At 36.7% G+C, this 14,729-nt stretch overlaps 2 pseudogenes; one reads left to right on the top strand and one right to left on the bottom strand.

Annotated features, from left to right (window-relative positions):
- The first annotated feature begins 3,456 nt into the window (after nucleotides 1-3,456).
- On the top strand, nucleotides 3,457-11,446 carry LOC120149308 (annotated as a pseudogene).
- Nucleotides 11,447-11,854: 408 nt separating this feature from the next.
- On the bottom strand, nucleotides 11,855-12,939 carry LOC120149263 (annotated as a pseudogene).
- Between the last annotated feature and the right edge of the window lie 1,790 nt (nucleotides 12,940-14,729).

Genomic DNA, 14,729 nt, shown 5'->3' with positions numbered 1-14,729 from the left:
GAAAATGTTGAAGCATCCTAATCCCTACAAATTATAATGGCTAAATAAACGAGGAGAACTTAATGTCAACAAACAGGTGATGGTTCCTTTCTCAATTGGTAAGTACAAGGACGAGGTTATGTTCGATGTTGTTCCTATACATGCTAACCATTTGCTCCTTGGAAGACCATGGCAATATGACCGAAGGACTATCCATGATTGTTTTACCAACCAGTATTCGTTCAACCATGGAGGAAAGAAGATTATCCTAACACCCTTGACACCTAAAAAAGTCCAAATTGATCAAATCAAGATGAAACAAAGTGTTTAGGCTATGAGGAAGGGAAAATCGAAGGCAAACCAGGAGGAAACTAGTCCAAAAATAAGTGCTTATACATCTAAGTGCTTGTTACAAAGATGTTTATTGACGAGACGCCAGGTCGATGAAGATTTTTCTAACCTTAACTATGTAAGAGTTTCGTTTGATTTGTAGGATGATCCAAGTGACACAATCTATCAATTTGGGGGACTAAAGGACGTGACCTTTCAATAGCCAAGAGGTGCGACTATTGAAAAGCAAAGAGTGGTAATTCTTCATCCAAAGGATGTAACCCTTCAGGCATCAAGAGTTATACCCAATGAAAGGCAAATGGAGACGATTCTTCACTCAAGGGACGTGACTTATGAAGACTATAATGACATCACCATTCCAAGAGTCATCACTTTTCATGAATCAATTGAAGAACAAAGGGGCATGATTATAGGAATGCAAAAGGGCACAAACGTTCAAAGCAAAATGACTTCAATATACATGAACTTTGAACATACATTTTACAGGAAATATTTCTTAACTTTAGATATGTTTGATCATATTTTTACTAATGAAAGTTTTCTTTCTTTTCAGGTCAAGAACTTCCAAAGCTTTCTTTCAATATATATGAACCTTTTCAAAAAGGAACTTATCAAATGGAATGACTCAAGGAAAAGAATATCATTCGATTTGAGGACAAATCGATTAAAAGAAGGGGAGGATGATGTGATCCAATTCAGCATCATATTTACAATGGATATTTCAACCTTACAAGGGAAGAAACTTTCTAACTTTGCTTATTGCATATGTTATACTATAGTTATTATCATATATATATATATATATATATTATATCTATAGTTATTATGATAATAACTTATTCATTAATATGTGAGATATAAGTTAGTATTATTTATTATAGTCACATTCTTCTAATATACACATTATATAAGTTTATATACTTAGTTTATTTTCTTATGTTATGCATATAGGCATATTTGGCCAACACTTGGGAGCTATAATTGGAGCTAAATGGAGCATGTAACAGCAAGGAAACTCATATAGGGACGTTTAGGAGAGCATAAGGACTCATTGGTGAAAAGTTATCCGGAGGCCCGTGAGCTCATAGCTGGATTGAGCTGAAGATTTGAACTACAAGATGACCTCATTTCAACTGGGGAGCTGCACCATCATCATCGCCACTTAGGACACTTCAAATATGTCCTAAGTCAAAATTTGTGAAATCGTACCTTTTCGCGAATAGTTGCCACCTCAGGATGTACCTTTTCACAAGGAGCTGCCCAAACATTCACCATGTTACAAGTCATCTAAGGCCAACTCATTCACACCAGAAGTAGCTCAAACATGAAGGGTTACCTTTCCCAAACATTATGACCTTTCATGAATGATGTTGCCCCATGAAGATGCCTTTTCATCCAAGAGCACGTTGGTGAAGAAATTACAACCATTGGAGGCTTTAATCACCAAGAGACAAGACATAGAGCTTCATACCTATTCGGCCACAACACATGCCATGCATATGAGAGATTTTGGTACCAACATGAGGAGGGGCATCACCATTTGACCAAAGAGAAGAAAATTGCACCAAGATGAACAATCATGCCCATTCGGCCAAGGAAGATGTCTTCTCATCCTTAGCCGAACCATCAAGCCCCTTCATGAAGGGTTAGCCGAACCATCACAAGCCCAAAGGACTTATCCATTCATTTTAAGCATCATGTACTTCCATCAAAAGTCATGTACCAACCGAATACCTATGTAACCATTCAGCCAAGCCCTTTCATTTCCTATAAATAGAGAGGCTTGCCTTCATTTGTAATCATCTCATCTCATATATAAAAACTACCCTTTTGACTTAATTTCTCTTCAAAGTTCTTTGTGAACTTTATCGATTAAACAAGTATAATTCATATACTTGTGGCATCATTCCTTCCATCCTGATTCCAAAATTCCTAGATTAATATCTACTGGGTTGAAGACACTATCACACCCTTCAAGTAAGTTTGTGAAGAACGGGATTGTGCTTCATAGCATTATTTCCTCTTTGGCGTGCTTGAGATACAACATCATCACCATCTACATTTCATCATCAACACCATCATCATCATACATCAAGACCATCAATTCCGCAACCATCTCTATCATATCTTTATTTCATTTCTTTTTTCATTTCCATTACTTATATTATTTTTCATTTCTTAAACCCATCATTAATCATATTTCTTTCTTATTTTATTGCAGCCAAGCTTATTAATTTAAGGACACAAATACTTGTCAATCCTAGATCAGGACATAATAAGGCTATCTACTCTCTTCACCAAAGCGTGTAGATTCAGCCTACATCAAGTATTGTTCTCTTATTGCTTCTTCGTTGGGTTGATTTGGTTTGGCTTAACAATACCAGCCTTCTGGTCTCTCTTGAAATATCGATATTCCCTTTTCTTGTGGCTCATCCTTCTACAGTAGTAGCATGTAATCTTCGAGCGTGACTTGGATCTATCTCGGGATTGATGCAGATCTTGAATTTTTTTATGTCCACAAGTTTCATTCCTACCCCAATTCTCAATAATATTAGCTTCGAGATGAATGGTCTCACCTTATTCCATTCTCATTGCTTCTTCACCTAGGAAGCTATCACTAACAGTATCCATGGTGAGCTTTCCTTCCGGACCTGAATTACTAAGTGTAACAATGAGTGTATCCCAATTTTCTGGTAAGGAACTAAGGAGTAGAAGGGCTTGCAACTCATCATCAATTTTCATCTCGATTTTTGTTAATTGATTTACGAGCCCTTGAAATTATTTAAGTGCCCAATCATACTTTGACTATCCTTATACTCCAATTTCACTAACAGCCAAACTAAATTGGCTTTGTTACGAGGCATTTTCTTTTGAATCATGGACTTAAGATTTGTAATTCATAAGCATTTGTATAAGTAGAAACATGCTCAAATAAGATTTTACAATGTACTTACGGATCATAGCAACGACCTTCCGATTTAGTAGGTCCCATTGAGCATCACTTTTTCCTTCTACCTTGTCTTTGTAGATGATGGGCTCATGTAAATCCTTGCAGTACAGGTGGTCCTCCATCATCGGCTTCTAATATGAGTAGTTATTGGTTGTGAGCTTAAACATGTCTCCATCATGAGCAACGTTATCCTCCATCTTGAACTGCACGAGCTAATTACGGCTAAGGATGAACCTCACTCTGATACCACAGTTGTGAATCACGGTCTTTACCGCTTCGTGAAGTTAAGATAGGAACTTAGAGATTAAGGATAGTAAAGAGAGCACAAGAGTATAATTCTCCAATTTAGAGATTATTTCACTATACAAAAGAATAGTAGGATTACAATGATGTGTTCACAAAATTTGACTCACACTCGGTGGCTCACTCAAGCTTGAGGATAAAGACTTCCCAAGCTATCTCTCTTCTCTCTCAAAGAGGTTCTCTAACTCTCTAGTTTCTCACTCTAAGAAGTGGACTCTCATAGTATTTTTGGATTTTTGAATTTCTTGGGATGGTTAGGAATGAAGTCTCTCACCCCTATTTATACTACTCCACCTCCACAATGAATGGTGGAGATTAATTATCTAGAATGTTCCACACACTCTAAGAAACTCTAGAATCTTTATTCCTTTCATATTCTTCTATACTCTTTCATAAGATTCTACACATCTCCAGAATATTCCAGAGGATTCCATATTCTTCCACAAGGTTCTACACATCTCAGGAATATTCCAGAGGATTCCACACTCTTTTACAAGCTTCTAGAGAGTTCTAAATTTCTCTAGAGTTCTCTAAAATGTTTAGAAAATTCTACACTTCTCTAGAAAGCTCTAGAATTTTTCAGAACCTCTCCAATTAAGGAGAGATCCAACATCCATTAATATCCAACTTTTTCTTTTAATCCATGGGATAAATAGTTTTTTTATTTTATTTTAATTCTTGATCATAGGCGCTTCCTTTACCGCTTTTGTTGAAATTTTTATGATGAAAATTCTCCTCTAATGATTCTCGACTTCATTCTGTGTCTAATTTGACATGACGATTTGTTGTAGTTAAAAGACACTCGAGATTCGGATTGATATTGTAGTTAAGCGGGTTATTCGACTCTATGTTGCTCCGACTCTTCATTTTTTAAGTACTCGCAGTCGTATTTAACTCATTTGTACGATGAAAATCAGTACATTGGAATTGGAACACTTGTGTTACACACGCATATATGGCTCTTACATTCGAGTCTAAGTGACATAGTTTTGACATATTCTAATAGCATTTTTCATGTTCCACTTTGTAGTGATGAGAAAGGTGTATTTTATGCACTCGACATTGGTAGCAAGGGCGGATGTACATGGCTCCATAGGGGACCCATTGTACACCCATTATTTTGAGAAAAGTGTTAAATTTATTTGAATCGAGTATTAAAATTTTGAACTCCCATTTTTCAATTTCTAGATCCGCCACCGCTTGGTGGCACTAATTTATGTGTTCTTCGTGTACACTTGGGCGATAAAGAAAGCCTTGTCGTTAATAATGAATTCGAGGAAATTTATATTCCTCCACAATTGATGACTGGTTCTTCAGATGTGAGACCCTTCTCCATCTGGCCTAGCAGTATAAAATCATGCCTATAGTCTGATTGTTCCTCTCTAACATTCTTTGTGCAATGTGGTTTCAGGAATTATTCGATTATATTGCTTCAGTACTTGCAAAATTTATTGATGCAAAGAGTGACAGTCTATATGTTTACCCGGTAGATAAAGGGATTTGGGGTTCACTTTCTCGTTTCCCGTCAAGCAAACATTGATATCGCTCGGGCTTCTCGGTTGAAGATGTAGTTAATTCTAATAACATTGGCTCGAATTTGATAGTCTTATATTGTTGTTTTTTAATTCTAATGATCTTGAATGTTTTTTCTTGGCCAAGTTGGAGAAGATGTTGTAGAATTGACCAAAGCCATAGAAAGGGTTAACCTCGATATGCGTGTGGCAGCTTTGGTGAGTCTAATTTTGTTCTACCATCCATGGATGCGACTCGGTGCATTTACTTGGTTACATGTTTTTGAGTCGATGTTCCTAATTCTCCATGGATTATGAAGGTCAATGATACGATTAGCACATTGGCTGGTGGTAGATACAACGACCAGGATGTTGTTGATGATGTTATATTGGGTACGGGCACGAATGCAACTTATATGGAGCGTGCACATATAATTTTGAAATGGCATGGTCTTTTACCTAAATCAGGGGAGATTTAAGTCGTATTAGTATACATGTTCTCTGCTTCTGTTAATGTTCGATGAAATAGACGTTCAATCGACCTCATCATGCTAGACTTCTTCTGTGTTATTCAATAAATGTACTTGGTGATTCTTATTACTATATCTGTCGAGAGTTATAAAGTTTCCCCCTCATTTCTTAAGGTTATCAACATAGAGTGGGGTAACTTTCAGTCTTCACACCTTCCACTAACGGAATACGACCAATAACTCGATGCTGGAAGTCTAAACCCCGGAGAACAAGTCAGTTTCTTCAGTCCCAAGTTTCTAGTCCTAATACTAGAGAATTTAAAGAGTTTTCTTGAGAGTTGTTTTCTCCTTTTTATCAAGAGAGAATTGTTCTTGTTTTCTCCTTGTTAGATCGAGAGAAGTTGTAATTCCTATTTTCTCATAGTGAAATTCTTCTATCTTTGCCCGTGGTTTTTACCCTATATTATTTAGGGGTTTTCACGTAAAATTTGTGTCTTCTTTATCTTCATTTTTATTTTCTCAAATTATCAATTGTGATTTTTCTCTATCTGATAGCTGTATTTTGCAATAATTGGCATCAGAGCTAGATTTGAGTGTTTAAAATCTACTTATTGTCTTTGTGGTTGCTACCAAAAGGTAGATCCTCCAACATAAAAAAGTAAGAAGTTATTACCCATTCTTTGAAGGTTCCAGAGAACTATTCATTATAGTGAAATAGTGGGAGCTATCCGTATTAGAATGTATGGAAATGAAATTTTATATTGAAAATTTAAATGAGAGAAATTTATCATTGTGGAAATTGAAGATGAAGGTCATCCTGAGGAAAGACGGTTGTCTAGTAGCTATCAGTGAAAGGTCGGTAGATTTCACAGATGACAACAAATGGATCGAAATGGACGAGAATGCTATGGAAAACTTTCATCTAGAATTAGCATATGAAGTATTGTCAAGCATCGAGGAGAAGAACACATCTAAGGAGATATGGGATCATCTCACCAAACTATACGAGGCCACATTATTGCACAATAAAATTTTCCTTAAGAGGAAATTGTACACTCTCCGTATGTCATAATCTACTTCAGTGACGGAGCACTTAAACACACCGAACACTTTATTTTCTCAGCTTACATCCTTAAGATGTACATAAGAGAACAAGAACGTGTTGAACTTATACTTCAAAATCTACCTGATTCGTATGATCAACTCATCATCAACTTGACAAACAGTAATGTCATCAGTCTTGTCTTCGATGACGTTGCAGCTGCTGTTTTACAAGAATAAAATCGACGCAAGAACAAGGAAGATAAGTAAATCTGCAACAAGAAGAAGCATTGAAAACGATGAGAGGAAGATCAACAGAACATGGCCAAAGCAACAGTCACAAACATGGTAGATCAAAGTCGAGAAGCAAAAATAATTTAAAGTGCTACAACTGTGGAAAGAAGGGTCACTTGAAGAAGGATTGTTGGAGTCTAGGTAAAAACTCCAATCCACAAGGCAATACTGCAAACACTTCAGATGATGGAGATGCTCTATGTTGTGAAGTGTCAACCATCGTGGAAGGTAGAAAAAGATTTGCAGATATATGGCTCATTGATTCAGGAGCAACATATCACTTGACCTCAAGAAGAGAATGGTTTCATTATTATAAACTTGTCTCAGGAGGATCTGTGTATAGTTGCAATGATCATGTCTTAGAGATCGTTGGCGTGGGAACCATCAAATTGAAGATGTACGATGGAACAATTAAAGTTGTTCGAGATGTGTGGCACGTGAAAGGCCTGAAGAAAAATTTATTATCCTGCGGATTGTTGGATAATAATGCAAGCAAGATTGAAACACAGAAAGGAATTATGAAGGTGTTCCGTGGAGCGCTTGTGGTGATGAAAGGCAAAAAGATAGCAACAAACTTGTACATGCTGAAGGGAGAGACTTTGCTAGAAGCAAAAGTCTTTGTTGCCTCATGTATTTCAATTCTGCAATGTTATGGCATCAGAAACTTGGACACATGTTAGAACAAGGAATGAAAGTCCTTGTAGAGCAAAAGCTACTGCCAGACTTAACAAATGTATCACTTACTTTGTGTGAGCATTGCATAACAAGTAAGTAACACCGGTTGAAATTCAACACGTCAATTTCTAGAGGCAAAAGTGTTCTAGAATTGGTTCATTCTGACGTATGGCAAGTACCAGTTACATCCATAGGTGGAGCAAAATACTTTGTCTCATTTATTGATGACTACTCAAGGAGATGTTGGGTGTACCCTATTAAGAAGAAGTCAGATGTGTTTTCAACTTTCAAAAACTTCAAAGAGCGGGTGGAACTTGATTCTGGAAATAAGATCAAGTGTTTCAGAACATATAATGGAGGCGAATACACAAGTGAAGAATTTTATAACTTTTGTAGGAAATAATGCATCAAAAGACAGTTCACAGTGGTGAACACTCCTCAACAAAATGGAGTGGCATAGTGGATGAACAAAACCTTGTTAGAAAGAACAAGAGCAATTAAGGGTTGTAGGTCTAGAAAAATCATTTTGGGCAGAAGCAGTCAATACCGCCTATTATTTGGTGAATCGAGTTCCATCAACTACAATAGAGCTAAAGACACCAATGGAGATGTGGACTGGTAAACCAGCTGATTATTCAAACCTCCATGTATTTGTAAGTAATGTGTACGTGATGTACAACTCCCAAGAAATTTCAAAGTGTTATCTAAAATCTAGGAAATGTAAATTCTTGGGGTATGATGATAGAGTAAAGGGGTATCGCTTGTGGAATCCCACTGCCCGCAAAGTGATCATCAGCAGGGATGTTATCTTTGTAGAAGATAAACTACAAAGAAAAGAAGAATATGATAGCCTGAAAAGTCAGAGACTACACAGATACATGTGGAAAAAGAGTTTAAACTAGGAGCTTCTTCTGAAGTAGAACTAGAACATGATGAACAATAACCAGAGAGTTCTGAAGCTCCAATAACTTGTTAATAAGATCGTGTGAGAAGACGTCCCAATTGGCACTTAGATTATGTTATAGAAGGAAATATTGCATACTGCATTAGAGGACAGTGAGACATCAACATTCAGGAGGCAATAAACAGCTAAGATGCTTCACTATGGATGATGACGATGCAAGAAGAAATTGAAGCCCTTCATAAAAATAATACATGGAACCTTGTGCCACTACCACTAGGAAGGAAGCCAATTGGTAACAAATGGATCTTCAAAATCAAGCGAAATGGTAATGATCAAGTGGAGAGGTATCGTGCAAGACTGGTGGTCAAAGGATATGCTAAAAAGAAGGTATTGATTTCAATAAAATCTTTTCTCCTGTGGTTCGACTAACAACAGTTCGATTAGTCTTGGCAATATGTGCTACATTGAATTTAAATCTAGAGCAGCTAGATGTTAAAACAACTTTTCTTCAAGGAAATCTTGAAGAAGAGATTTATATGCTCTAGCCTGGAGGTTTTGAAGAAAAAGAAAAGAAGAACTTTGTTTGTAGGTTGAACAAATCTCTGTACGGTCTAAAGCAGGCGTTGAGGTGTTGGTATAATAGATTTGATTCTTTCATTATTTGTCTTGGATACAACAGACTTAATGCAGATCCTTGTTTTTATTTCAAGAGGTTTGATGATAACAATTTTGTTATATTGCTGTTGTATGTGGATGACATGTTGGTTACAGGATCCAACAAAGATGATATTGAAGAATTGAAGGTACAACTGGCTAGGGAATTTGAAATGAAAGACTTGAAATCAACAAACAAGATTTTGGGGATGCAAATTCACCGAGACAGAAGTAATATGAAGATTTGGCTTTCACAAAAGAATTACTTGAAGAAGATCTTCTCACGATTCAACATGCAAGATTGTAAGTCAATTTCTACCCCTCTTCCTATTAACTTCAAATTATCCTCCGGTATGAGTCCTAGCAGTGAAGAAGAGTAGATGGAGATGTCTCGAGTACCGTATACATCGGCAGTGGGAAGTTTAATGTTCGCTATGATATGCACAAGACCAGACATTGCACAAGCAGTGAGAGTGGTTAGTCGGTACATGGTGATTCCAGGCAAAGAGCATTGGAATACAGTAAAGAGGATCTTGAGATACATTAAAGGGACCTCAAATGTTACATTATATTACGGAGGATCAAATTTACTTATCAATGGGTATGTTGATTCTGACTATGCAAGGGATTTGGATAAAAGCAAATCTACTACAGGATATGTGTTCAAAGTTACTGGTGGAGCTGTAAGCTGGGTTTCAAAATTACAGTCAGTTGTGGCTATATCCACAACAAAGGCAGAATATATAGCAGCTACACAAGCCAGTAAAGAAACAATATGGTTGAAGATGCACAATCAAGAGTATGTCTCTCTGTTTTGTGACAGTCAAAGCGCCTTGCATTTAGCAAGGAATCCAACATTTCATTCAAGGACAAAACACATACGAGTTCAATACCACTTCATTCGTGAAAAGGTGGAAGAAAGACGGTAGATATGAAGAAAATCCATACTAAAGACAACATAGCAGATTTCATGATGAAGGTAATCAATGCTGATAAATTTACTTGGTGTCGATCCTCTTGTGGCTTGTCAGAAACGTGAGCAACATGAAGGTACAAGGTAGAAAGAATGTTGTGAAAATATGATTGTTCCAATCAAATTTTCAATTGGGAGATTGTTGAAAGTCAAAGATCAGTGCATTAATGCACAGAATGGTGCATTGTCAGATTTCCACTATTCACAGTAGTTTTTGTTGAAAATTTGGAAAGGGGAGATTACCAAATTTAGTCCCTGTACTTTAGGGTATTTACACGATTATTCCTTAAGCTTCAACTATAAATATTCTAACCCATTTAGCTTCAAAATCATCCCAAATCGTTCTAGCTTTCTCCCAATACTAGAGAATTTAGAGAGTTTTCTTGAGAGTTGTTTTCTCCTTTTTATCAAGAGAGAATTATTCTTGTTTTCTCCTTGTTAGATCGAGAGAAGTTGTAATTCCTATTTTCTCATAGTGAAATTCTTCTATCTTTGCCCGTGGTTTTTACCCTATATTATTTAGGGGTTTCTCACGTAAAATTTGTGTCTTCTTTATCTTTATTTTTATTTTCTCAAATTATCAATTGCAATTTTGCTCTATCCGATAGCCGTATTCCGCAACATATAGCTTCGTATTTTACAACATATCTTGGATGCGTATAGCTATGTATACATACGGATTATGGTACTTGGTAGTGTATTGAGTTTGTCATGTAAGACGATTGGTTTTGTGATGTATTGAATATAACAGGCTTTGTTTTCGGCCTGATGAGAGCTTTAAGAGCTATTAACGTTTATTTGTTAAATATGCAGAACTCCTCACATGTCTGCAATGCATCATGACACATCTCCGGAACTGAAAGTCGTCGCGGCCAAACTTAATGATATATTGGAGGTATATAATAAGTTTTACATGAGATTAAATGTGATTTTATCTTGTGAACCCACTGCTTTTATAGGTTCTTTTATATGTTTACGTTGTGTATTATTTGATTCATTTCAGGTATCAAATAACTCCCAGAAATTGAGGAAACTTCGACATTGTTGCTTCTCGTGGTGCTCGCTTATCTGCTGCAGGAATCGTAGGCATCCTCAAGAAACTAGGAAGAGACACGGTAAAAGGTGGTGAAAAGCAGAAGACGGTGGTAGCTTTAGATGACGGATTGTATGAGCAATACACTAAATTCAGGACCTGCATGGAGAAGAAGTCTCTGAGAACATTGCCGTCGAGCACTCCAACGATGGCTTTGGCATTGGGGCAGCCCTCTTGGCAGCCTTTCACTCCCAATACATTGGAGTCGAGGAATGCTGAAGATAGTTGAATTATATAGGTAGGTTAAAGAATCACAACTATTTGGATTTTTGTATAATCTTTCTCAGCTTTAGCATTCTTATTCCACTCTCACTTTGCATCTCCGGATCCAAGAGTACATCCGTAACTTGGCTCCACTTCCAGTGTTTAAGGATTATACTCAATGCAGCGATGTATAAGCTGTTGTAGCTTGAATTATAAGGTAATAAGATAGGCATATATATGTAAGCTACTGTTCTGAGTTTTTGATCTCGGTTCATTGAGAATTAAAAGAAATAATGTAGGCCATTGCCCCATTCTTTTACTTAATATACCCGAAACGGTTCCGTCTAGATTCGCTATAGAGACACCGGGGTTTCACAGTCATTATAGCATCAAAAGCACATAAAAAAGCCTACTAATGGCAGCAGATAAATGCAATCAGCTATGAAAAACAATTTGAACAACTGAACCATTTTTATAAAAACAAACGATCACACTGCATAATTTCAAGTTTGACATAGTATTCGAGCATGGTTCATCAATGGAGTATTTTAGAAATTCAAAAGTTTACCAAGTTTAGGAATCAAGAGTCGCATTATTGACCCTCTCCAGAGCCAAAATCAAAGCTTGGGTACCCAGATCCCCTTCCCCATGAGCCTTAAGCGACAAATAGAGCTGTTGAGCCAGAGCGAAACCCTCTTCAACAAATCCCCAAATCCTTAACGAAATGGTTCACGAAGAAGCCCGGTTCGAAATCCCTCTTCAAGATCCTGCTCCCGTGCAAATCCAGCGATTTTGAGCCGGCCGCCCCGGTCGATATAGCGTCCAAAAACGACGCCACGTTCATCCCTGCTTTGTGTGAGTAGACGATTCCTTCCACTAATCCGACCATCGTCGATGTTATCGTGATTTGATTCGCAAGTTCGTGAACTGGCCTTTCCCGCTCGGCCCCATGTAATTGACTTTTCCCATGAGGGTAAAAACGGGATTTAACCTGTTCACAACAGCTTCGTCTCCACCGGCGAATATCGCGAGTGTACCGTTCTTGGCACCGCGGACTCCGCCGGAGACAGGCGCGTCGATCAAGGAACAATTCTTAGACGAAGCAGCGGCGGATATTTCGACGGCGAGAGAAGGCTCCGATGTGGTCATGTCGACGAGTATCCCGCCCGGACGTAGGCCAGAAAGAGCTCCAGTGGTAGGATCGAGTAGGACTAGGCTGACGTCGGAAGGGTAGGCGACGATGGAGAAAACGATATCGGATTGAGCAGCGAGGTCGTGTGGGGTTTGAGCTAGGCGTGCGCCCATGTCAACGAGGGGTTGGGCTTTGGAGAGGGTTCTGTTGAAGACAGTGAGAGTGTAGCCGGCGTTGATTAGATGAGCACACATAGATCGACCCATCAGACCGGTTCCGATCCATCCGAGCCGAGTGACAGATGGGTTGATGAGCTCGGCGGAGGTAGCCATGTGGAGGAGGAGAAAGGTGAGGTGAGGTATGAAATTGGGGATGGTGTCGAGAGAGTGAGCGGAGTAAATTGGTAGTGACCGCATTTTATCGTTATGAGAAGAAAATTAATAATTTACCAAATTGTTCGGTTCAGCTTTATTCTTATGATTTTACAGGCACATTTGTTTTTTTTTTTTAAAGAAAGATAGTGAAAATAAAATATATTAATTTATGTTGGTTTTCAGATTAATTTATAAAAATAATACTTATTTAACATTTATTTAGGTAAGTATTATATTTTCTAAAACACACATTATATAGGATGTGTATTTGTTGATGTAATATAAATTTCGAGCAAAATTTTTAAAATTTGTATCATTCAATATCAATATAAAATAAAAAAGAATAATAAGATAAAAATATTTAAAAATCATGACTTTTATTAAAAAAACAGAGAGAGAAAAATGTGATACGTGCCTAACACATGTATTCACGCATATACGAGCACGAGATAAAATATTTTCATCTTGAAATGAATTTTTTTTTATTTTTACATCATTATGATGAAATTGAAAAAAAAACTTATAGGGTCAAAATAAAATTTGTGAAATATTTTACAGTAAAATAATATTTATCAAATCTTTATATTATAATAATATATTTTTTGTACAAAAAATTGAATTTTCAAACCAGTAAATTAAAAAACGATTTTATAAATTTAAATGTATCGATATAAAACTAAATTTAAAATTTAAAGATTTGGTGAGTTATATATATATATATATATAAACAATGATTAAAAGTGTTCCATTTTTTTTTATGCATATATTTCAAAAAGTTACATAATTTAAAAAATCATCTTAATCAAACACTTAAATAGAATATATTATAATTGTATTAACCAACTTATCTCATTGGTTAAAAGAATCATTATTGTTCCTAGATATCACAGGTTCGAACACCAACGGCTGTACTAACATATATTATTTTATAATCACCTTAGTTTAATAAAAATACAAGATCATCTATAAATTGATAAAGAATTAACAAGTAAATATCATCAACCTCATAACATAATCGTTTACACTTTTCCTACGAGTTTTTTTCCGATTACATTGACATCTTGTGGGCGAAGATGTGATTAACCTTTGTTTGCAGTTACTACAGGGACAAATAAGTATGTCTTCGGTCAATAAGACAATTCTTATCCTGATTCCCAAGTTTATGAAACAGCTTCGATCGATCAATCTTTGTAATGTAATTTATAAGATAGTGTCCAAGGCCAATGTCAACCGTCTTAAGCCTTTCATCTCATATCGACAAATATATGACAATATCCTTGTCACACATGAGCTTCTACGTTACATGAACTCTTCTAAGAACGGTAATAATAAGGGGGATGTCGTTAAATTGGACATCGAAAAGGCTTACGACATAGTAGAGTGAACTTTTCTTAATGGCGTTATGCTGAAACTTGGGTTTAATGTGAGTTTGTCAATTTAATTATGAGGTGTATAGCTTTGGTCACCTTTACTTCTAGAGTCAATGGTTCATTGGGGAGAGAATTCACCCTTACAAGGGGATTAAGGCAAGTGGATACGTTATCCCCGTTCCTCTTCCTCTTTGTTACCCAAGGACTTTCTACACTCTTTCATAAAGCACATTAGAGCAGTTTAATTAAAGGAATGAGAGCTCCGCAGAATGGACCATGAGTTTCACACTTATTGTTTGCTGATGATAGCTTAGTCTTTTTGAAAAACTCTATGCGTGAGGCAGTTTACATCAAGGAAATTCTCAGTGTATATGTTGTTTCTTCTGGTCAGCGAATTAACCTGGATAAATTTGTTATATATTTTAGTCCAAAGACTATTGAAGGCCACATA

This window comes from Hibiscus syriacus, unplaced genomic scaffold, assembly GCF_006381635.1.
Source record: "Hibiscus syriacus cultivar Baekdansim isolate YM2019G1 unplaced genomic scaffold, ASM638163v2 tig00111000_pilon, whole genome shotgun sequence".
Lineage (NCBI taxonomy): Eukaryota > Viridiplantae > Streptophyta > Magnoliopsida > Malvales > Malvaceae > Hibiscus > Hibiscus syriacus.
This window is presented reverse-complemented; position numbering and strand designations above follow the sequence as displayed.